Genomic DNA, 24,431 nt, shown 5'->3' with positions numbered 1-24,431 from the left:
TATATGCCGATGATTCAGTTATCTTCGCCAGGACGCTGACCCAGTTGCAAGTACAACTTAACAAATATTGTTCCTTTATGGACTCTTTGGGCCTCAAAGTTAATATTAAAAAGACATTTGTAATGCATTTTGGCCCTAGACTAAAAAAAACCAAACCCATATTTGTTAATAAAAACTAAGCTGGAATGAACTGGTGCTTATCCCTATCTCGGAATCCTGGTGGACGAATCATTGAGTTGGCGGCAGTCAGTGGCAAGCAAAAAACTGCTTTTCCAGAGAACTACATCAGCCCTAGTTTCTTTTTCCAAGAAACTAGGAAAACCAGCTCCTCCGGAACTACTCAACATATATTATGCTAAATGCCACAGTGTGGCCATGTATGGTGCAGGTGTCTGGGGTTATGGCCTAATAACCCAATACAAATAGTAGAAAACGGGTTTGTCAAATACCTGTTGTCCTTACCATCTAGCGCCCCAACCTATGCCTCGCTAGCCGAACTAGGCATGGATTTTATCACGGACACTATTCGTTGCCATCCTATGCTTCTGTGGCACCGCATATGGACTAAAGAGGAGTGCCACCTAACACGATCTTTAATTTTGGATTGCACTGCCCTTGACAACTGGGAAAAATATCCTGGCTAGTATACATAAGGAACTTTAGCCGGGATATGGACCGTAGCAATTTCTTTTTGGACCCTCCTTCTATGGGTGACATTTCTAGGAAAGAGCTAAAAAAACTGTGTCTGAGCCACCTTAGAGCCCTTCGAAGCGCAACAGAACTGGCAAAACCTACAAATTCTCAAATTATTGCTGTCCAGACCCATTTGGGTATACAACCATATTTGACTTTTTATTTAAACAATTATGAAAAGTATCTCCTCACTAGGTTTCGTTTTAATTTCTTTTTCAGGCTAGTCACTTTTCCCAACACTCAAGACTGGTCTCATACACGTATTCCCTGCCCCTGTGATGACTCTTCATCCCAATCGACAATGCATATTTTATTTTTCTGCAAATATTATTCTTTTCCTAGAAAGGTCTGGATTTTGCCTCTTCTTAAATTAACAGGTCTCAGATCATGTAAACCCGCATACCTGTCCTTGCAATCCTTGGAGTCAAGCTTTATTGCAAAGTCCATAGCTAACTTTTTAAAAACCTGTATTAAATATCGACGCAACTATGAGTAATCAACATTTTTTTAGTTAATGTTAATATTTGTTCTTTTTTGTTCTGTTTACCCTTTATATATCATGACTGATTTACTCTGTAAACGTCTTTTAAATGTATAATTTTTTTTAACTGCTATTGTACTTTTTATGGTTGCAAAAACAAATGGCAATCGAATAAAAGTTTATGAAACGGAACAGAACTTGCCTTTAGGGTGATTACACTCTTTTAATGTCCCCTCCCTTTGGGGAGGGGGCATCCCCTAACCTGATTGGGTTGAATCCTCCCATTCAAGATGGAAGATTTCCTAAGGAGGGGGTCACCCCAGTCCAGGGCTTCTTAAGAGTGGCCCTGGCAGAGAAGGGACACACCTCTCCTGACAACTAAATTTCCCACCGACATTGCCACCAAAATTTGGCTTGGTCAAGGCGGCGGGCATCTCCACTAGGTGGAGGCCCTGGCTAGCATATAAAAGGGCAGAAAGCCTTAGAGGCTCACCGCCCAGAATGCTGTTCTGCTTGGGGGTAGGTGTAAAGCACCTCCACCCTAAGCAGCCTTTGTCCCTGACCCCCAAGAGAACAAGGGTTGCCACGTCACAGGGTCAGAAAAATGTCTATGTGTGGCAGGCTGGTGCAGACAAAGTCAGATGGACACAGGGAGTTGGTCGTTTTTCAGGGGACATCTCTAAGATGCCCTCTGAGTGCATTATATAATAAATCCAACACTGGCATTAGTGTGGGTTTATTAAGCTGAAGAGTTTGATACCAAACTCCTTAGCATTCAGTAAAGCTATCATGGAGCTCGTAATGACAAACTCCCAACACGTACTCAATATGGCTCCACTGCACTTACGCTCTCTGTGAATGGCACAGACACTGTAGGGGCATATTGCTTATGCAGCTATGCCTCACCTGTGGTATAGTGCACCCTACTGTTAGGGCTGTGAGGCCTGCTAGGGGGTGACTTACCTATGCAACAGGCAGTGATTGGTGGGCATGGCACACAGGAATGTGTGCCATGTCGACTCTTGAATTTTGTCTTCAACAAAACACACAGTCTGCAATGGCAGTGGGTATGTTTTGGTGAGGAGTTTCTGAGGGTGGCACAATACATGCTGCTGCCCTTAGAGACCCTCTCTGGTCACAAGGCCCTTGGTACCAGGGATACCTTTTACAGGGGACTTATAATTAGGCCAGAGGTGTGCCAATTGTGAAAACAAAGGTGCAGTTTTGGGAAAGAACACAGGCACTGGGAACCTGATTGACAGGGAGCCAGTGCACACTCAGTCAAAGTGCATCAGATATAGGGCAAAATGTTGAGGGCAACTATGCAAAAAGGGGCACTTTCCTACACCGTGGAGCAATGTCTCCCTTAGTTTCTGGCACCTTGGGTCATTGTGTGAAGTCTTACCCAGCATTCGCCTCTAAACTCCTAGCGAAGACATTTCTGGAAACACAATGGATCAGGTTCTGTAAAATAAAAGAGCTACTCTAAAGGGTGCATAGATTTCTGACCCATGTTTAATGCAAAATTAGTTAGCAAACATTCAAAATAAGCAAAATATTTGCTAGATCCTCAGGGCTGAGCTTAACCTCTGATCAGCTGGATCCATGCATTTTGGTGCTACATTTCTACACTTTTTCTCAATTCAAATAACAAATAGTTGCTAATGTGCAGGTTCTGGACTCTTCCCATGGGGAAAATGCAAGAAGACCACGGAATACTGGCTCCAGTATCTCCCAGCACAAACTTACTTTCTGCAATCCTTGCTTTGCTGTGACAACTTCTGAGTGAGGCTACAATTACTAGAATGGCTTAGCTAAAATATGAGCGAACAACACAAGATCAACATGGAAAGTCGTTTATAATGTGTTTTAAGTGTGCCATAATGCAAAGGCTTTAGTGGGCTTCAAGCAGGCACAAAAACAAAATTGCAATTTAATACCTAGAGATATCAGCACATGTTAAGGCACATTTGTGGGTTTTCATTCTGTTAGCATATAAGCGATCATTAAGACATATATGTATGTATATATGTATGTATATAAAACAACACTCCTGGTTTACTCTCCTTTTCTTGAAATAACCAGAGTCAGGGCCCCAATGCAGTTAAACGGTGCTTCAGGTTTATTAGGCAAGAAAAATCCCAACGCGTTTCGAGATCAGCCGATCTCTTGCTCACGGGTCCACAAAAATCAAGTACAAACTACCTGCCCCAATAGTGACTGTCTTCCAGTAGACCAGCTGTAATCTAAATAGCTTGTCTATGGTAGAAACCTTTGCTCTAAAGCCCGCTTGCAGGGAGGTTAGGATGTGGTGTTCGTCCATCCAACTCTGCAACCTGGTTACAAGAAAGCGGGCAAATAATTTCTGGAGGACATCAATCAAACTAATGGGGCGGTAGTTGGCCGGGACAAGAGGGGAAGCTTTTTTATGAATAGGCATGATTCCTGCTCCCAGCCATGTTAAGGGGATCTCCAGACCCTGTAAGATGGCATTAAAATAAACCTAGAGATAAGGGGCCCAAACCTTTTGCTCACTTCTATATAAATCCCCAGGGACCCTATCTAGGCCCAGAGCTTTTCCCATCGGCATCCCCTATTGAACTAGTATTGTGGGTCGGTAATACTACCGATGTACTACCCTTCACAGATCTAGGGGCCTGCTCAGTAGTCCCCTCCACTGGGCTGGCTCCCTCCAGTACGTGGTTCACAACCAGAGTCAAATCCATTCCATCTGCGCCCAAAAATGGCAATAGTCAATCAACATTGTCCAATACGCTGTATTTATTTCCCATTGGTAAGTTATAGTCAAGATCCTGCCTGACATGGCGGGTATAGGTTGGCTCTAGTCTGGCCGAAGCAGGGGTACATGAGTAAAAATACCCCAGGTGGAAAGTGTTAGAAACTCCTGCTTTGTAGGACCCTCTTGTCAGGAATCATATCGTGGCTTTGACTGTCTGCCCTGAAGGGCACAAGCAGGCACGAGTGATTTTAAAACCCAAGACCGTCAATGTATGGCATTACTGTTAGCAGAAACGCGACCTCCCCAAGATGGCCGCCAATGTGGATAGTGCGGTGGGGGTCGCCTTCCTATGCAGTCTAGTTTACGTGGGAGGCGCGAGCGCTGCAAGCTGCACACTTTAACGAACGTTTCTGAGAGAACGCAGCCCGAGTTCGTTACTCCGTATTATTTCCTAAGTGGAGGAAACGGGCCTTAGAGTATCTTTAGAGTTTCTAGTAGGGAATAATTCTCCCGTATCAGAGCCCTTGAGTGTTCGTATCCAGGCAGTCAGCGGATATCTTCAGTACTGAGTGGCAAGGAATTAGAAGTACTTTCTCCCCTGACATTTTCCAGTTGAGTTCTGCAGCGCTAGTTGTGAGGACTACGAGTTGAAGTACCAGAGTCAATTTTGGGACAGCATAAGAGTTTCAAGAGCCAAGTTGGAATAGAGACTTTCGACTTCACCGTGTCGCAGCAAGACGCTTCAGTTACAAGTGTACAGTAAGACTAAGCTGCAGCGTAAAAGAATAAACTTATTGGTCAAAGGCTTTCCTTCCCTGTATTGTGCTTTCCCTATTTTCTCCTACCCTCTGTTCCTTCCTTCTTCCTTTTTGCGCGCTTCTGGAGGATACCTTTTGTTTCCAAGACTGGATTTGTACATAGTTCCTGTGACTCACTCAACCAGAAGTAGAGATTAACAGTTCCAGGCATCATTTGGAAGTCCAAAGGTACTATTTGGAAGTTACTTCTAAGTTAGAGTGAACTAATAATTAGGTAGTTAGTAATGTAGTGTTTTCTCTTTCAGAAAAGAACTTCCAGTCATTACAATAACAATAGAAGAGAGGCAAAGGCTCCGAAGACAGCTGGTAGGATAAGTACTAATTAGAGAATAGCAGTTAGAGTATTATTGGTATGTAGTTGTTGTTCTCAATATCTCCCCCCCCCTTTTGTGCATTAGACACCCACGCCAAAACAGTCTGAAGAAATTGTAAAGAAGATTCCAGACTCTAACCTGGGTGCTGAGCGGACGGAGTGTCTCTTCTCTCAATCCACTTCCCCTTTTCCCCCTGATTGGTTTAGGAGCTTATTGCTGCGACACCAGTTAGCGGGCGATTGGGACTAGCATCGGTTCTGCCTCTGCAAAGCACCTGGAGCCGTGACACCTCCATTAGCTAATATGTGTCCCACCACACTAGGATTCCTAAAGGTGACAATGACACAATCACCGCAGATGTCTTTGGGTCTAGTCCCCAGCCAACTGACTCTTTGTGCAAACAAAATCTCCCCCTGATCCGTATCCATTAAGTGTCTATTACTCCTTAGCCAGATGATGATTTTATTCTTTAACTCGGGGAAGGTTTCCCCTCGTTCACTACCCAGTGGGGGTACTCCCGTAAGCACCACCACGTACGGGGATGTCTCTGGGGGTAACTGGGGGCGAGGGGGGGATTTAGGAGGTCAATTTTTTCTGAATTTCGGTACAGGGTTAGGTTGGGGCCTAACCAAATCTGAACCCATATTTCCCAAGCTAGTCAGAGGAGGGAGTGGGTCACATAGTTTAGAACCAGACCCAGCAGATGATGGAATAGGGCGATTAGTTTGGCCAGACCCCATATGAGCTGTGGTGGATTTCAACTGACTAAGAGGAATCAAAGCAGATGTAAAGGTGTCAGGACGGGTACTCGCACCTAGGTTAGGGCCTTTAGCAACAGGCTTAGATGTGCCTGGGGCTCCTGTAGTGTCAGGATTCCCCCTTGGGGCGGTTGGCTGGACTCGCCCTAGACCTTTACTGTTGATCAGTGGAACTAGTTTATCAATCCTAGTGGACAATGTTTTAAAATGGGAATTGATAATCTGTTCCATGTGTGTCTGTAGATCTATTATCAGATGGGTAGCCCAGACAGGGGGTCCTATAGGGGGGAGTGACGGAACGGGGTCCATCTCGTCCCTGTTAGGTGTGGTTGCAATACCCCTCACAGGTTTTTTTGCAGGCTTAGATTTTTAAATTCTAGCACAGGGTTTGCTAGCCTTTAAACATGCCAGGGACGGTAGGGGCGAGACAACCTCCGGTGGGACGTTCTGCTCTGGTAAGATCTGTGTAGATGGGAGGTCGGTAAAGGCGGGCATAGGAAATGACGTAGATTCGGCGGGATTGACTGTGGCTGCCGAACAATTCCACAGAGACATAGGGGGAGGCATAGCAAGGGTGATTGAAAGACGCCTTTCAGTATTTTCAATAGCTGTTGCCACTACCCCAATTGTTTTCTGCAGCATTTTGTCAATAGCTGTAAGGGTGGTGAGTGGTTGGGTCGTTGCTGCTAGTTGCCTTGTCATTGGGCGAGCAGCGGTAGTCTTGCTATTTTTACCCATACTACTCATCATACTAATTACAACAATATGTGTTTAGCTGCAACCACACGTTATTGGGGAACAAGTTAAAAGGCACAATTAAGAACAAAAGATATAAGTATTTTAAAAAAAACTTATGCCCAATGACAGACTACTAAATAAAACCACAAAAATAACAGATACCGATGCAAGATTTGATTCGTTAGAATAAAAAAGTGGTAATTACCACAAAACTGGGAGAGTTCCAAGTGTCCAGTGGGATTTTCAGGGGGAGCTTTAGGGGGGTGGCCCAGCCCCGCCTCTCCAGGCCCTGGACGGCCACAGACGGCCCGCCCTTTGCCCGGGCTTCGTCCGGCGCTCGTCCGCGCGCGTCCCTCGGCGCGGAAGACGCGAGCAGTTTAAAAAGCCCCCGGTGTTGAGGGGGGGCGGCAGTCCATGGTTTCCCCCGCAGGCGGCTGGGGATTGTAGGCGCGCACCTGTGCACTTGCTGGTCTCCTTTCTCGGGCCTCTAGCGAAGCGTCTCAATCATATCAGTTTCATTCAAATGCCTTGATGTTATTCCTCTGTTGTTAATGTGCATTTTTTCAGATAGAGTGAAGCTTACCCATGTGCTCGGCTGATGCATTCACTGTAGTTAAGAAACTGCTGAGAGGTTTTATTCCTGGATTTGGAACTCCCTTTCGGAGAGGAAGTGACAAATATACTTACTTTGTGTGTCAGGTTCCCCACAAGTTACTTGTTTCTTGCGGAGAGATCTCGCAGAGACGACATAAGCTATCGCCCCTACGCCCAACTTACCCCACTCTAGATCTGACAACAAACTAGGGTGAAGAAGGGAGTGAGGATGGTAGCTAAGAAGATCAGGATGATGTCAGGTAGGTAGTAGTGGACGTCTCTCAGTTCAGATGAACCATGGGCACCAGCTGGACAGGAAGACAAGGGAACACCTGTTACCATCAACACAACAAATCTGCGACCACTCACAAACATACACTCATGTGGGACAGCGATTATCTCCTGTGTAGACATCAGAGGAGAGGGTCTGCTACCAGCAAAGGAAAAGGAACTGAAGGTCTTGCCAAGTAGCTAGCGCATCTGCGCTATGTAAGTGAAATCAAGAAGCGCTCCTGCGCTAAAACATATATGACCCCAATCAATTAGACCCTCCAACATGTAAGGTTAAGGTCAGAAAAGAAACATGAGAAACGCTCCTGCGCTATGTACAAAAACAACGTCGTTCCTACGCGATGAGGCAAGGAGCAAGGCAGAGTAACAAACAAGGGCACCAGCACTTCAGGTATGGCAGCAAGTAATGGTGCTAAAGAGGAAAAAAGGAAGTTACCGGCCTCTACACAGACGCACCAGCGCTGTGAGGCAGGTGAAGTACTAGCACTTCAGGGACAATTCATGGTCTTTTCTTCGACCCCTGTTATGTCTCCTGCTGTGCTTGATTTGGACCTAAATAAAGATAAGACTCTGCAATGCTGCAAACAACTGATTTGCAGTCTCAACAGCTTCCATTCTCCAAGCTGCACTGCACATTAGCTGACTTAAACCTGTCATGATCTGCAAACTGGTGCCTGGGTTCATGCCAGAGTTCTTCGGGGGAACACAGCACTCCAATCCCATTGGCGAGGTCTCTACCACTTAAGTTTATCAATAGGAAGGAAGAGGGATGGCTGTCCTATCGGTTCCCCGAAACAAGGTACAGTTTATCAAAAGGAGATAGGACACTTGTGACCACTTATTCCAAGAGATTTGAAAAAGCCCTCATAAACGCTGCGTATCTCGAGAAGCGGTATATCTTATTCTCCGCCCCACGCGAGCGTTGTGGCAACAGTCATTGGGCTTATTCAGTCAGTGTCTTGCCAGCCTCACCCGAGGCGATCTCTGGTTTTATCATGGCAGTATCCAGAGAAAAGCGAGTTACCCCACTGAAGCTGAGTGATAAAATAAAAAAGTGTGCAAATGATTATAGGCTTTATTCAGTTCACTTGACCACTTATTAAAAATTATTCGGTATGCTCTGGGGATAGTTAGGAATCCTTAGCATAGGTCAATTGAACAAAAAAATAACGTCGACATGTTTCTGCTCTATCGGCCCGAGGGTCTAAGAGCTTTCGTCAGGACAAATATACAAGAAAACACAGAGTGAGTAAAAAATGATGTCACACTTATGACATAAAGGGACTCTATTATTTAATAGTCTTACCCTTGAAGGTTTTCATATACCTAGGAATTTGAGAGAGAAGATATGATAAAATGGGGGTAACTAATGGCCATTTAACAATTTCATATTAGAAGAGTGGTCTTTAAGACATGCATTGTGTCAATATCAATAGTGCAATTATCAGAAACACACAACAAATGTGACATTATGGTGAGTTAAGGGGAGGAAACGGCGATATCACAGCAGTGCACAATAGACTTTTAGGTGTGGCTTTGTAACACGATTAGTTTACTTAGAGCGCTTCGATAGCTAAGGGCGATGGAAATACAAAGTCGCTCTTATACATCTGCAGGCGTTTACCTCGTGAAGAGGTCTTACCTTAGAAAGAATTCAACCGCATTTCAGCAGGAGGGTTCAGGCTGCGGAAATAACATAAACGGTGGTGTGATTAAGCTGTGTGCCGGTACCTCTACCACATCTTGCTTTCATGAACACTGCTGTGAGGTGCACAGACTTTCTGTCTGGATTCATATATTACACAGCAAGTGAATCGCTGAGCCGAAAAACTCCGGACTTGCTAATCCTACTGCCCCTGCACCTGTTCTTCACAGCCAATGAGGGTCTTCACCTGCTTGGTTGGTTCATCACGTGTCTGCGCCTGGAGTTGGAAGGTGGCCTGCATGAGGCAACCAACAGCACTGAGTCTGCATTTCTGGGACAAACACTCCCTGTACCAAGATAATGTTAAGTGCAAATTCTGGAGCGGTAAAAGTAGTTTTTGAACCTTTCTTTGTGCTAGATGTGCGAACAAGGGTATGCTCATGATTCCAATCCTATGTGATTAGATTGAACAGTGTGATGATTTGCATGTGAGCGAGCATTACATCTCTGACTGTGATTATTATACCATTCCCTTTTCACTTACTTATCAGACGGTGCCGTTGCCTAATCAATACTCTGCTGTTCATCTTGCTGCTACCGCCCAATGGCTAGCGTGAAAAGTCAGCAATGGGATGTCTTTATGTCATGTAGCAAATGCAACTTGCCTATATATACCAAGCATACTGAACCATACCCTTACCCTGTCTTCAACAAAGTAAACCTATCACGAATAATCAATCCCTTGGGCACGTAGTGGGGCTCCAGAAAGATCTGGCACATGTTATGTGACTGGAAACAGCCTATGTGTAGTAACCCAGGAGGAGTTTCTGGAATAAAATCTATTGTATAGCCTTTCTTCACCACCTCCTGAACCCATCTGTCTGAAATACACTTACTTATGCTAAGCATCTCACTGGGATCCTCTCTTCCACAGGTTAATATATTATTAATAGGAGGGAGGTATTAAAATGTTTGTTTTATTCAGTACAGTTCTAAGTAGAATCGGCATAGATACACCTTCTAATAGTGGGGAAGAGATCTCCTCCCCATAGAAATCTACACGTTTCTTTATAGGACTTTAGACAAAGACATTCATAGATTCTACATGGGTACATACATCTCAAGAAATGCACCAATAGGGAATGAGCAATAAAAAAAACTATTTTACTACAGAATACATTAAAAAATAATTCTCTCAGAGCAGAACCACATTGAATTTACAGATATTCTCACAGTTAGCTTGGTAATCCATGGTAAGCCTGGGACAGTTGGAACGTACTTGGTTGAGTACAGAGAGGAAAAAGCCTCTGGAAACATCTCTCATATTTGGAACATGAAAAACAACAATATTTACTATGTGTTATTGATGACATTAGTACAAGAGGGAGGATGTTGTGAACATAAATGTAATTAGTGTAAGTCTCAATTTGCGATGCGTTTTAGGTGCAAGTAAATCTTCTATCACAAACCCCCTCTGATGATTTCAAATCATCATTTTAATTATTTGTTACAGAACATCATTCAATAATTTCAGGTTCTTCTTGTTGAATTCGCCGAAGTCCTTGAAGGTGTCATAGAGGCCACTTTACATTTCTTCGACCTTTATATCAAGCCTGTTCCTTTTTAGGTCTCGGTAATATCTGGTCTGCCGAAGGCAGACCGGAAGTCCGAGAATTAATGTCAGTCAGAGGGCTGCTTTATCCCTCCCTCTTTTTGGCTCTCCCTCCATTGGCTGGCTTCCTAAACGGAGGCCAGCCATTGGAGGAGAGATCTGTCCCTCCAAAGAAGCTCCGTCTTTTTCGGATTTGGGGGCGTAAGTTTTGCTGTTCTTTAGACAGTGACGTAGTCCGTCACTCAGGACAGCAAAACCACGCCCCCAATCCGAAAATTTTCAGAAGCGCCGGCTGCCATTTTGCTGTTTGTTGAAGATGAGGTAGGTTGCATGCTCCCGCTGTCCTCGTTCCCGCCCCCTCCCGCTGTTCGCTGCTCCCGCCCCGAATCCGAAAATCGTTGTGGCCGCCGTTTTGTTTTTGCCTTTTTATTCGTGTTTATTTTGTTTTGGTAGGCACGGAAGATACAGTGATTTGACCAGAATCACAGGATGCTGAGACGCGAGCCTGATTCCCCAGGTCCAAAGTTGGCAGCACTGGCCGTTAGGCCACATGCTTCTGTCACGTACAGCCCGGCCCCTCTGACTGTCCGTGACTCTGTCTCTGACCCCGGTGACGCCCAACATTGTCCCTCTGGCGGGGAGAGACTCTGCCCACTCTGCCCGGACTGGGGATGCTCCCGTCTGGAGTCAGGGTGGAAGTTCTGGGGTGCCCCCTCACCCTCCATCCGCTCATAAGTACCCTGTCCCGACCTATGTCTCCCCGCCCTTTCTTCTGCCTCCCCTCCTTCTGCCTCCCCTCCCTGTCCCGCCCCGCCTGGCTGCCTTACTCACCGGAGCGCAGAGAGTGCAGCCGGGATTCAATGCGAACTGCAACTTTAAAAGGAGGGAAGGACACAGCTCCCTGAGCGCTGCAAACCTTGCGGGGGCTTCTAGGCGACAGGAGGACCCTTGGCGTGACTTACACAGACCCTGACTGCACAGACACCCTGACCCACCGATCCGAAGAAGTAACAGGCGAAGCAAGGAGCACCCAGACAGATCCCACTTGAAGAAGAGGGGGTGGGGCTGATCTATGTGGTGTGAGAGCAACAGATCCCACGGGGGAATAAGAGGGACAGACCCCAGCCAAATAAGACAAATATATATATATATAAATCCCAGCGGAATAAGAGAAACAGACACCAGTGGAACAGAAGAAACAGATTACAGACACCAGCGGAATACGAGAAACAGACTCCAGTGGCATAAGAGGAATAGATCCCAGCGGAATAATATAAACAGATCCCGGTGGAGCAAGAGGAATAGATCCCACGGCGGAATAAAGTGAAAAGCGCCGAGCGCAATAAAAGAAACAGACCCCAGCGGAGTAAGAAGAACAGACTCTGGCGAAATAAGAGAAGCAGAGCAGTAGACCCCATGCGGAGGAAGAGGAAAAGATCTTAAAGGAATAAGAGAAATATATCGATCAAAGGAAAGTACGGTGGTGCAACTTAAAAAATGCAATCTACAAGAAAATAAGAGGCACCAACCCAATGATGCGTCGGCGACTAAAGGCAAAACTGTGCATCACTTTATAACACATTGATGAGCTCTCGAGAGCACTTCTATTTTTAAAGTGTTCACGGCAATGCTGACACAGTAGTGTGCAGTAATATGCAATGCTCACTGGGGAAAGTAATATCCCTTGCTATACTTACAGGCCTTGTGGACTGCAGTGCTCAAGTATGCCAGAAAGTGAATACATAAGAACATTTCTGCTCCAAATTTTGTGGTAGAAGTGTAATTCAATAAAATGACATCAATTGACCCTTTAAAGTCCATGCATGTCAATACCTCTCCTATAGGTGACGTGAGTGTAGGGGTGGAACTTGCTGACACCCTCAGGCTCTACCTATACTCATGTGGCTCAAGGTAGGCAATGCATATTAGACTAGAGATTAAGTGCTGCCTGCTCCTATATGTATGAAGGACTGCCCAGAGAATGCAAGTGCATGAGCTGGTACTATTTGTGAATTAGGACCTGCCTCCAAAAAAAACAAATGTGCCCCAGCAAATGAAGTGGTAGGATTTTCTTTTTATTCAGCCATGGTGCACCTCATCGTAATGCTGTACAGCATGGGTTAAATATATTGGCAAATGCAAGAGATCCCAAAGGCAAGACCCACGGGCTTTTCCAATGTTGCTTGTTTATTCTCTTTGTTAAATCAAGTCATTGTGTGCATGGACACCTTTCTGCGTGCTGGTGTGTGTACATGGATACCTATATGCCATCTGATCTGTGTTCAGGATGCCTCCAAACCTCCCGGCTGCATGCATGGATTTTGTTTGTCTGTTTATCTTTGTGCAAGGACACCTACGTTTTTAGTGGTCTGTGTGTATAAGTGCCTGTTGGTCTGTTGGTTTGGGCACATTGGTATGTGTTATTGTTATGTATCTCTTTTCATTCTGTACATAAATCATTCCATAAATCATTCTACTTAACTGTCTCGATCAGTCCTTCCATGTATGAGGGTAAATGTGTTTACTGTGACTGTGTTTGTATGTGTGTTGCGTGAGATTGTGAGTCTGTGCCTGTACTTTTGTGTCAATTGTTGTATATTAGAAAACGTCATAGTAAATAAACAATTACATAAAACATGTTTATTCTTTTATGTGATCTGTTCGTAAAGGTGTGCAGATATGTTCTTCTGTACCCCTGTTTACATGTATACTAGCAGCCTGCCCCAGCGTTGCAGAAAGGGGCTGGGGGCAGCATTTGAGGACGCAAGCACTTCTGCCCCGGGCCCCCTCCCGCCCCATCCCCCTCCCGCCCGTGTCCCGGAAATCCTTACCTTAGCCGCCGGTCCCGCTCCAGGCGCCCCGCCCGCACAGGCCGCCACTCTCCAGGCGCCCCGCCCGCACAGGCCGCCACTCTCTAGGCGCTCCACGTGCACAGGCCGCAACTTCGCACAGCAGCAAGCAGGGCCGCGGCAGTCCTCCCAGCAGGTCACGATCTTCGGGCCATTTCCGGAAGTGTTGCCAGGGAGCGCAAACGCAAATGATGTCATCACGCAGACGTCGCGGCCAGCGGGACTTGCAAGGGACTACTTTATTTTTATTTCGAAATTTTTTAAACAAGGTATATTTTTTATTTTTAATAGCCTATGTCCTTCTGCTTGCCCTGAGGTTTTCAACAATGTCTTGAGTGTTTTGATTGGTGGTGTACTTTTCGAGTTTACCTGGCTCAAAGGTTTGTGTTCTTTCTTTATAATAGTAGCTAAATCTCCTGAGGCGGAAGCCGGGAGACGACCGAATTTTAAAAATTGTATTCTCTGTGTCACGCTTAAATAACTTGTATTTTTAACTGCGCACTCACCCGGCTGGCACCTCTGCAGCGGGCTTGAGACACGCCAAACAGCGACCCCTTCGCTGCACCGATTCAGGAACAAAAACAAACAGTTGTGCGCCATTCACGGCGAGGAACTGAGGCCACGCCCACTCTCAGGCCACGCCCACCCGCCACAGTATAAAAGCGCGATCTACAGCGCTAAGTAAATTAGAACTGCTAAATCTCCTGAGGCGGAAGCCGGGAGACGACCGAATTTTAGAAATTGTATTCTCTGTGTCACGCTTAAATAACTTGTATTTTTAACGGCGCACTCACCCGGCTGGCACCTCTGCAGCGGGCTTGAGACACGCCAAACAGCGACCCCTTCGCTGCACCGATTCAGGAACAAAAACAAACAGTTGGACGCCATTCACGGCGAGGAACTGAGGCCACGCCCACTCTCAGGCCACGCCCACCCGCCACAGTATAAAAGCGCGATCTACAGCGCTAAGTAAATTAGAACTGCTAAATCTCCTGAGGCGGAAGCCGGGAGACGACCGAATTTTAAAAATTGTATTCTCTGTGTCACGCTTAAATAACTTGTATTTTTAACTGCGCACTCACCCGGCTGGCACCTCTGCAGCGGGCTTGAGACACGCCAAACAGCGACCCCTTCGCTGCACCGATTCAGGAACAAAAACAAACAGTTGTGCGCCATTCACGACGAGGAACTGAGGCCACGCCCACTCTCAGGCCACGCCCACCCGCCACAGTATAAAAGCGCGATCTACAGCGCTAAGTAAATTAGAACTGCTAAATCTCCTGAGGCGGAAGCCGGGAGACGACCGAATTTTAAAAATTGTATTCTCTGTGTCACGCTTAAATAACTTGTATTTTTAACGGCGCACTCACCCGGCTGGCACCTCTGCAGCGGGCTTGAGACACGCCAAACAGCGACCCCTTCGCTGCACCGATTCAGGAACAAAAACAAACAGTTGGACGCCATTCACGGCGAGGAACTGAGGCCACGCCCACTCTCAGGCCACGCCCACCCGCCCCCTTCCCACCTATAAAGATGTGCAATCACCGGACGCGCAGCGGACGGGCGCAGCGGGCGCGCCGTCAGCGCGCCGAAGGCGCGCCAAAGGCAAGCCCGTCTGGGCCCGTCCGGGCCCAGCCGGCCTTAGGCCCAGTCACTCTGGCCGTGGCAGATCCTAACAAACTGACCTACACGCGGGCTGAGTTGCTAGCCTTGAACACCATTAAACATTCCTCCTGCCCGCGCATCCTAACCGGCGACACACAATTCTCCGGCTGTGACCGCTGTAACCCCGCCAATCAGACCGGGGCATCAAAGGGTTTGTACTTAGGCCTACTTAACTGCAGGTCGCTTGTGAAACATGCACAAGAAGTGAATCTCCTAATCACCAACAATGCCTTAGACATTCTGTTTTTAACAGAAACCTGGCTTACCCCCAGTAGTGGCCCAGACATCGTTTTAGCACTTCCCCCCGGGTACGTTATGTGCTCACAGAACAGACCAGCGGGTAGGGGAGGTGGACTTGCAATAATTTTCAAAGACACCCTCACCTGTAGAACGTCTGATGGCAACATCAAGGGCTACGAAAGCTGCCATTACACCATTACAATCTCCCCTGTCACCTCGATATCAGGAACGCTGATATATCGTCCACCAGGCAATTTAGGGGACTTCCCGACCAAAATTGCTGACCAGATCTCCATCAAATGCACATCTACTACCAACTACCTACTATTAGGAGACCTGAATGTGCATTTCCTGGACCAACACGATAAACCGGCCAATGAACTACTCCAGGACCTTACCTCAATGGGCCTAGATCTTAAAAACCCACAGGCCACCCACGAAAAAGGGCAACTGCTTGACCCCATTCTTTCCAACATCCCCAACCTTAGATCCCTGGACCATATCCCCCTTCCCTGGACGGACCACTTTTTGGTTCCCCTGGTTTGGGACATCACCACTGTGCCCCCGCCACCCCCAAAAATCAGAACGTACTCCAGACAATGGAAAAAATTGGAACCAGACATCTGGGCAGCCAAACTTCGAGAAAATGTTCCTCATCCCCCCAATAACACCTTAGTAGGGGACAAAAAATTCAGTACCTGGATTACCCAATCGCTGGACGCCATTCTGCCCAAAACCCACTCTCTTAGACACATCAAGAGAGTTAATCCCTCACCCTGGTACACCCCGGAACTTAATCTGCTACGTAAGGCTTGCAAAAGACATGAACGTATCTGGAGGAAGGAAAAAACCGAGGAACGTAAAGAAGCATTCCGCGCCGCGGTAAAATCCTATAAAAAAGAGCTCCGTAGCATCAAAACCAGTTTCTACGAGGACAGAATTAAAAACGCGGCCTGTTCGGCTCACGAAACCTATGTAGTTCTAAAAGAATTACTCCACGCCCCCGACCCCCCACTCAAACCCCTCGATCCCAAAGCAGCTGAAATCAAATGTCAAAAATTAGCCACTTTCTTCGATGAGAAGATCCAAAACATTCTCCTTACCATACCCCCTCCCGAACAGGACCCCACACAGCCGGATCCTACCATCACCACCGCCAACCCTCCACTGCTGCCAGCCCCCCAACCCTCCCTGGACACCTTCGGACCCGTAACAACGGAAGAAGTAGGAGCTACGTTGGCCGCAATTAAAAGTGGTTCTCCCCTCGATCCTGCCCCCCTCCGTTTCCTAAAAAAAGTGTCAAGTACCATCATCCCTCCCCTCACGGCCCTGATCAATTCCTCTCTCTCAGAGGGCATTGTCCCACCCAGCTGGAAAGCAGCAGCAGTCAAAGGTCTGCTGAAAAAACCCTCTTTAGACCCGCAGGACTTTGCCAACTACAGGCCTATATCCCTTCTCCCTGGAAACAGCAAGATCGCAGAGAAGCTGGTAAATAGGCAACTATCGCTTTACCTAGAAAGCAACAACCTCTTATCGGCCTCCCAGACAGGATTTCGTCCAGGTCAGGGCACTGACATCGCCCTCTTGACCGCAGTGGAGAAGGCCAGAAGCATTCTGGACACAGGAGGATCAGTGGCAGTGATCCTCCTAGACCTTAGTGCGGCCTTCGACACTGTAGACCATCCCACCCTGATCCACCGACTGGGAGAGATTGGAGTAACGGGTCTGGCCTTGAAATGGCTAGAATCCTTTTTGACTGAACGCTCCTTCCAGGTGCGGGAAAACGACAGCTGCTCATCCATCACCCCCCTCCGGTGTGGAGTGCCACAGGGCTCATCTCTGAGCCCTACACTTTTCAACGTGTACATGGCCCCTCTGGAGAAGAGGGTCAGCTCGTACGGCGTGTCAGTCATCAACTACGCCGACGACACTCAGCTGGTCGTCACCCTTTCCCACCCTCACCACGCACCTTCTGACCTCCACGGCTGCCTCTCCGAAGTCCACCGATGGATGAATCTCTCCTCATTAAAATTAAACGGGTCCAAGACTGAGATCCTCCTGATGGGCCATAATGGACCCTCTCTACCACCTCACCTTTGGCCCAGGTGCCTAGGGGATCCCCCCGCACCCAAGGAAGAGGTCAAGAGCCTTGGGGTGTGGATTGAGAAAGACATGAGTTTTAAAATCCAGGCAAAGAGAACCGCAGGGACTTGCTTTGGACTACTCAGGGCCTGCAGGAAGATCTTTCCCCTGCTCCCAGAGACTGCTAGAAGGCTCCTCATACAGGGTCTAATCCTGGCAAGATTAGACTACTGTAACGCTGTATACTTGGGAGCCCCTGAAGCCACCCTGAACTCACTGCAGAAAGCCCAAAATGCCGCAGCCCGGTTACTTACGGGCACTCCTGGAAGATCCTCCGCCAGGCCGGCCCTCAACTCTCTCCACTGGCTCCCAATCAGAGAAAGGGTCTTGTTCAAATCCCTCTGCCTGGCCCATAAAACAATCAATAACATCGGCCCCCCTCTTCTGAAAGAACTTTTAATCCCTTACAAAGCAGAGAGGGATCTCCGATCCAACACAGAAAATCTCATTGTTGTCCCTAGAGTGAGAAAAGCCAAGACCGGTGGCCGCCGCTTTTCGGTTCACACGGCAAAACGATGGAACCAGTTACCCCGAAAACTTAGGACTGAATCGAACTATCTCCAGTTCAGAAAGTCCCTGAAAACCTTCCTTTTCCCGCAAATATAATCCCCTAGTTGGCTAAAAACCCCTGGAGTAGCAGATCAGCGCTGGGATGCTCCTCGGAGTTACTACGCGCTTTACAAAACCATTAAATAAATAAATAAATAAATAAAATAAATAGATTGTACATAGGATACACAAAAGCCAGTCCTATCGATTTGGTCAATGCTTTTTCATTTTGAACTTTATGCAACAGATTGCATTTTTTAAGTTGCACCACCGTACTTTCCTTTGATCGAATTTCACTTCTTGTCAGATGTATTCCTGGGAAAGGCAGTGGCTCCGCCTGATCGGATTCTTGGGTGAAAGTTCAGCAAAGCTTTTATCTTTATGAGTTCTGTGAGCACAACCCTGTACTGAGCACCACAACATGCTAAATCAATTACCATCCAAGAAACGTAAAGCCAAGTTGTCTTTCAGACCCTGTTCCCATAGTAAAAATAGTCTGAATTGTATCTCTTTTAGGACTGAGATTGTATGTAGTTGTGCTGGTACTATCACTGGCAGCGCTGGCAGGGGTAATGGGTGGTGCAGGCTGTTGTGATCTCCCGAAAAGGGCCCGTCACTTATTTTTATTTACAAATTAAGCACTGGGGTGGAGCAACTAGAATAATTGGGTGGAGCCACTGGTGGAAGTGGGTGGAGCTGAGAGAAGTGGGTGTGGCCTCCTAAAAAATATTGAGCACCTGCACTTCATATTTTACAAATTAAGCACTGGTCTCTGGTCTGCCTGAACTGCTTCTCTTTTGCTTCTGCAATGGCTGCTGCCCTCCCTCCCTGTGTCTCTGATATCCTTCAGCGCAGCCGCTGCCTGTCTTACCCTCTGTGTCCTGCAGGGGTCTTCTCCGCTCTTGCGTTGCCTTTGGGCGTCCCGCTTTCTTACAAGGAGGAATAAGGAGTCGTTTGCCCCACTCTCTCTTTGCCCATGACAGTCATGCTCCCCCTGACAGCCCCTGCTTTGGCGACTTGCCAACCCTGCGTACAACATGAGCCCTCATGTTAAAACTGCATAGAGATAAAGAATATCCTTTCCGCCTATGAACCGTTACTCTATGCTAGCTTTTTTAGCAAGCAGTGCGGTGCATTTTGGGACGTGTAGTTCCGCCACCCTTACTCTCCCTCCTCCTTCCAGATGAGATATGGGACCCCCACACGCCCCCAAATCCACTGGAAATTGCCCACGCTCGTCTGTACCTTTCGTAAGGGACCACTGGAGACACTCACGTTAGGTTCCTTACCAAGTGCCTGCCCACCACTCTGGACCCATTTGACGTGCAGCCACCACCTGGGCCAGACCGACCCACCTAGGCTTGCAAATTCGAACCTGCTGCACTCAACCCTAGAGCCAACATACCTTTCCTTGCCTTCATGCCACACCTTCTCTTTCCCCCACACCACTCTCTTCCCCCACACCACTCTCTTCCCCACACCACTCTCTTCCCCCACACCTCTCACTACGTCACTCTCTCTCTCCCTAACTCTCTCACTAACACTCTCACTACATCTCTATCTCTCACTACCTCACTATCTCTCACTACCTCACTATCTCTCACTATACTACACTCTCTCACTAACTCTCTAACTCACTACTCAACTCTCTTTCTCACAGCAACACAATATCACTACAACAGTAACTATCTCTCACTCCAACACACTACTCAAAATTCACTCTCTCTCTATCTCACTACCTCTCTACCACTACATCACTCTATCTATTTCGATCTCACTCTCACTACCTCACTATATCACCACGCACTCTCAAAAACTAACTACATCACTCTCTCACTACCTCACAACTCCAGTCTCTCTTTCTAAATTACTAATTCACTCTATCTCACTACCTCACTCTCAAATACACTGTCACTTACGCTCTCACTACCTCACTACATCACTCTGTTTCTATCTTAATACCTCACATCACTAACACTCACTACTTCACTTTCTCTTTCAATACATCAATCTTTCTCTATCTCACTACCTCACAACATCACTCTCCATCACTACCTCACTCTCTATCTACCTCACTCTCTCACTACATCACTCACTCTCTATTTCAATACCTCTCTATCTCGCTACCTCACTCTCTCTCTGCTAATGCAATATGTCTAATGCAATATGTAACACATATGCAAACACTTAAGCTATTGACAATAGAAATGACAATAACATTTACTTAGGGATAAAAAATACAAATAAAAAAATAAGCAATGCCAATAGCTCTACCTATAATATTGCCGAGACCATTGCATAGTAAATGCTTGTTCTTCATCTCGTTGTTGACAGCTTCTTATACCCATAGTCCTTACCAGTTTGTGATGAAATTTCTTTGCAGAATTTAAAGGAAACAAGCACACATGCACTGCCAAGCAGTATAAGCAGAAGAGGGGTTAGAAGCAGTTTAGAATTCCTCCGCCTACACTACCAATACATTCACCTGTCACAGCAAATCTCTTTCCAATGGATCCAAATACAGCTCCTAAATCCTTCCCAGGCACCCGATTCTTCTAGCTCGGTTAATTCATGCGTTAAATTCATGAGGTTAGTAACATTGCCGTCAAGCTGCTTATCTGTGCTTGGAATATATATATGCACAGCATTCCTGAATGACTTTGCAAACTCCACCCTCCTTTGCAAGGAGCAAGTCCAATGCAAGGCTATTTTGCATAATCATAGCTTTCTCTCATTGCAAGCATCTCCCTATTTATCACTGCCTAAGTGCCTGGTGTATTTATCGCAAGCCGGTCAACTAAAGTGGATAATTTTCTAATATTCACAACTTTAATGCCACTCCTATAGATGGGATGAGCACTCCAAAGATGTCACTAAGGATCTGTTTAAAGCTACTCTTACCTCTCCTTATATATTGTTCAAGGGGAAAGTCTAAGTTTTAGTATGGTATATTCTGGGGAAAACTAAGTCTATATAACAACTACCTGTCCAGTTGTGTGGTAGCTGGAAATAAGCTGATTTACCACACACATATTAGATCCCCTTGATACATGTATCTTAATTTGAGACAGTCTTCCACTTCACCAAATAAGTATGTTCACATTTGCTCCATCCTAGTTTCTCAACAGTTTCAGTCCCCTGTGGGTGTAGTAGGATGCATAAAGATCCTTTCTTAGTAATCGCAACATTTAGTCTAGGGGGTGGTTCCTTTAGTGTTTCTTTGCATTTCCAAATAACATGTTCAGCACTGGCTTTTCCTTTTCCGCTTTCTTAATCTATTATTATATGCTCATTCAGTTTGTCTATGAGCACCTTTTCAACATGGTTAATCTTGCAGGTTACATCATGCATGTTCTAGTGATCACATTAGGTACGCGGGTAAAGAAGTCCATCATATACTCAGGCTGATGCCCTGAATTCAACTTTTGTAAAAGCAAGAAATATGTTTAGTAGCCCACAAGTATACATTTTCACCATGGACGATTGGTACCTCTAATGGATCATCAAAATTGGAATGAATCAGTTTGATAGAGCCTGACGATAGAAAACATGTAAGAACAGGAAAAAGAGTAGGATAGGTGTAAGTGGAAATATGCTGCTCCCTCAGCTGCAGAGGATGGAAGATAAGAACAGACATAACAATCCTTCATCCCCATAACTTTCACATATTCTGATACCATTTGAAAATATACGTCATAATCATATACACTTTCATGCTGGGTAAGATAAGACACTTTACTATGGGGGAAGTTCTAACTCCAAGTTTAATTGTAGAGTTAGTCGACGTAAGGATGATCCCTCCCAGCAAATAAAAATCCAACAGCCATCCAAGCATGGATACAAAAATGGTAACAGTTAAATTTACAATGAAAGCTTTGTAGCGTTGCTGCGCCATGTTAATGTAACACAAATCAAGAAAATCCTTTGATAAAGGTTTAGTCCTCTAGGTCCTATCCTATTGTCTTTACTCTATCCCAAGAGCGAACCAGATTTTCCCTTCATTGATTGGAGGCCTAAGAGAGCTATAGGTCTCTGACCGTTACCCTAACTCTCCATCCGTTTTATCAACTGTTGTCAACAGTAAGCGTGAATAGGCTTCTGTCATGGCGCCTTTCATCTCAGGGAGGCTAGTCAATGTCAGTCAAGCAGTCCTCAGAGTAAAATTTGATTTTGGCAAAGTATATCCAGTCCGGAACGGAATACTCCCAATTAATCTTTCCTTCTCATTTGAGTCGCTTGGTAGAGGTCAAGTACAGGCCTTCGTTCACAATGTCAATCTGGTCACCCTGTACTTGTTTGTCTAAATCACTGCCTTCCCTAATTGTCTCTGGTCTCTTCTTAGGTGTCAAAAGTCCCTTTTGGGTAGCTGTAGCCCTTGGCCAACCATCTTCAGCTACAGCCCAACCATTGGAGGTGCTTGAGATCTTTGGCTCTGATGAAGCAGACTCACTCTGTCAGGTAGAGCTTCCGTGTCCCGCCCAGCCTCCACTCTTTGTAAAATTTATTGTGGCAGAAGAGTCTCTGTTTTCCATGAGTTTTCACTGTCCCTGTGAATGTTTATCCTCATTCCACGGGAGGTATAACTGTGGTTGCTGGGACAACAGCACTCTTGTCATCCTCTTGCTCTGTTATGCTTGTCCTATGGAGACCATGGGCCCTCGGCCTGGTTTTCATTTTCTTCTGAGGCTTCCGGCACCTCAAACCTGGGGCGACTCAAGGAATTAGGGGATGTTGGTTCCACTTCTTCCCCTTCATACCTTGCCCTCTTGGTATGGGAGTAATGAATCCAATTTGATAGACCAGAACACTTAATGGCAGAGTCAGTAACAAGGATAACCTGGTAGGGTTCAATCCAGCGCTCCTCTATACAGGACTTCCGGACACACTTCTTGACTTGGATCCATTTGCCCTGGGGACCCCGGAACAGCTGGAGTAGCAGCTTCGACCTGATGTGAGATAGAATGCACAACGTCAAACAATCCCTTCTAGTACTCGAAGACAAGATCATCTGTGATATTTACAAGAGCAGCTGCCGGGACACAGGGTATTCACATGGCTCTCCCCATCAATATCTCAGGTGGTGACAATCCAGTTCTTTTACAGGGGTACTTTGGATGTTCATGAGTACCAACGGAAGAGCGTCAGGCAATTTGAGTGACACGGAGGCACACGCTTTGGCCAGTTTAGCTTTGATCATCCCATTCACTCTCTCAACAACACCTGATGCTTCGGGTAGGGGACTACAGTAGAATCTTTGGTCAATCTCTAATGCTGTACATAACCACTGCATTATCTTGCTTGTGAAGTGGGTTCCTTGATCCGATTCAAGATGAATGGGCATCCCGAATTGCGGTATCAACTCTCACAACAGTAACTTGGTGACTGTTAGGCTGTCACATCTCTTGGTGCGATATGACTCAGCCCATTGTGACAATAGACACACAACGAAAAGGATATACCTCAATTGGTTTTCTCCACAAAGTGGATTTGAAGATGGTTGAAGGGATCATCAGACTTCCCGATGTGATCCATGGCCACTGCAAATCTCGCCCACATTCTGCTTTTGACTTACAGTACAATGCTGGCAAAAACACTCTGCCTTTGATTGAAAAGGGGGATTGTACCAATAAGATCGAGAGATGGAAACCATCCCATCTCGTCCCACGTGAGTAGGACCATGCATGTGTTGCACCCTCACGGCAGGAGGGAATCAGGTAGAACAGGTTTTCATCTCTGGATACACAGATGTCATTGTTATCCCTCACACATCCCATCTTTTCCATCCAGCATCCAGTATGCTGGGTCTTGGTTGCAGTCATGGAGGTGGCAACAGAGAAGTAGGATTTAGTGTGTTACATCTGTTGTAAATCAACGGCGATTGGGTTAAGCATTAGCAGAAGACATGCTGTATTTGATCATTATCGTAGCAAATGAACTGACTCCATTTTGTATTAGTAGCGGCCATTTTGTATGCCATACATCGCCATGTGCTCGTCATGTGCTTTGTCCTACCTCCTTGTTATCTGTGCCTGAAGTCTGCCCGGCAACAGGCTATATTTAGCATCCCCCACTTCCAGCATGCCCAGACATGCTCAGTAGGGTCTGCGGCTATTACTAATTAGTTCCAGATAGGAATGTGTTTACCAGTTTCTGAAGACTGTTAACTCCGCCCACTTATCGATTGTGCTTTCCAAAATGTCCTTGTATGGTACTAAAACTGCTCTTGTATTCTGTACCGCCTTCTTTTGAGGCTCTTCATTGTAAAAGGGGCCATGTGCTTTAGTTCGGTGTGCTACTCTATA

Source organism: Lissotriton vulgaris, chromosome 1_1, assembly GCF_964263255.1.
Source record: "Lissotriton vulgaris chromosome 1_1, aLisVul1.2, whole genome shotgun sequence".
Lineage (NCBI taxonomy): Eukaryota > Metazoa > Chordata > Amphibia > Caudata > Salamandridae > Lissotriton > Lissotriton vulgaris.
The sequence above is the reverse complement of the archived record's forward strand: the minus strand, read 5'-3'. Positions refer to the sequence as shown.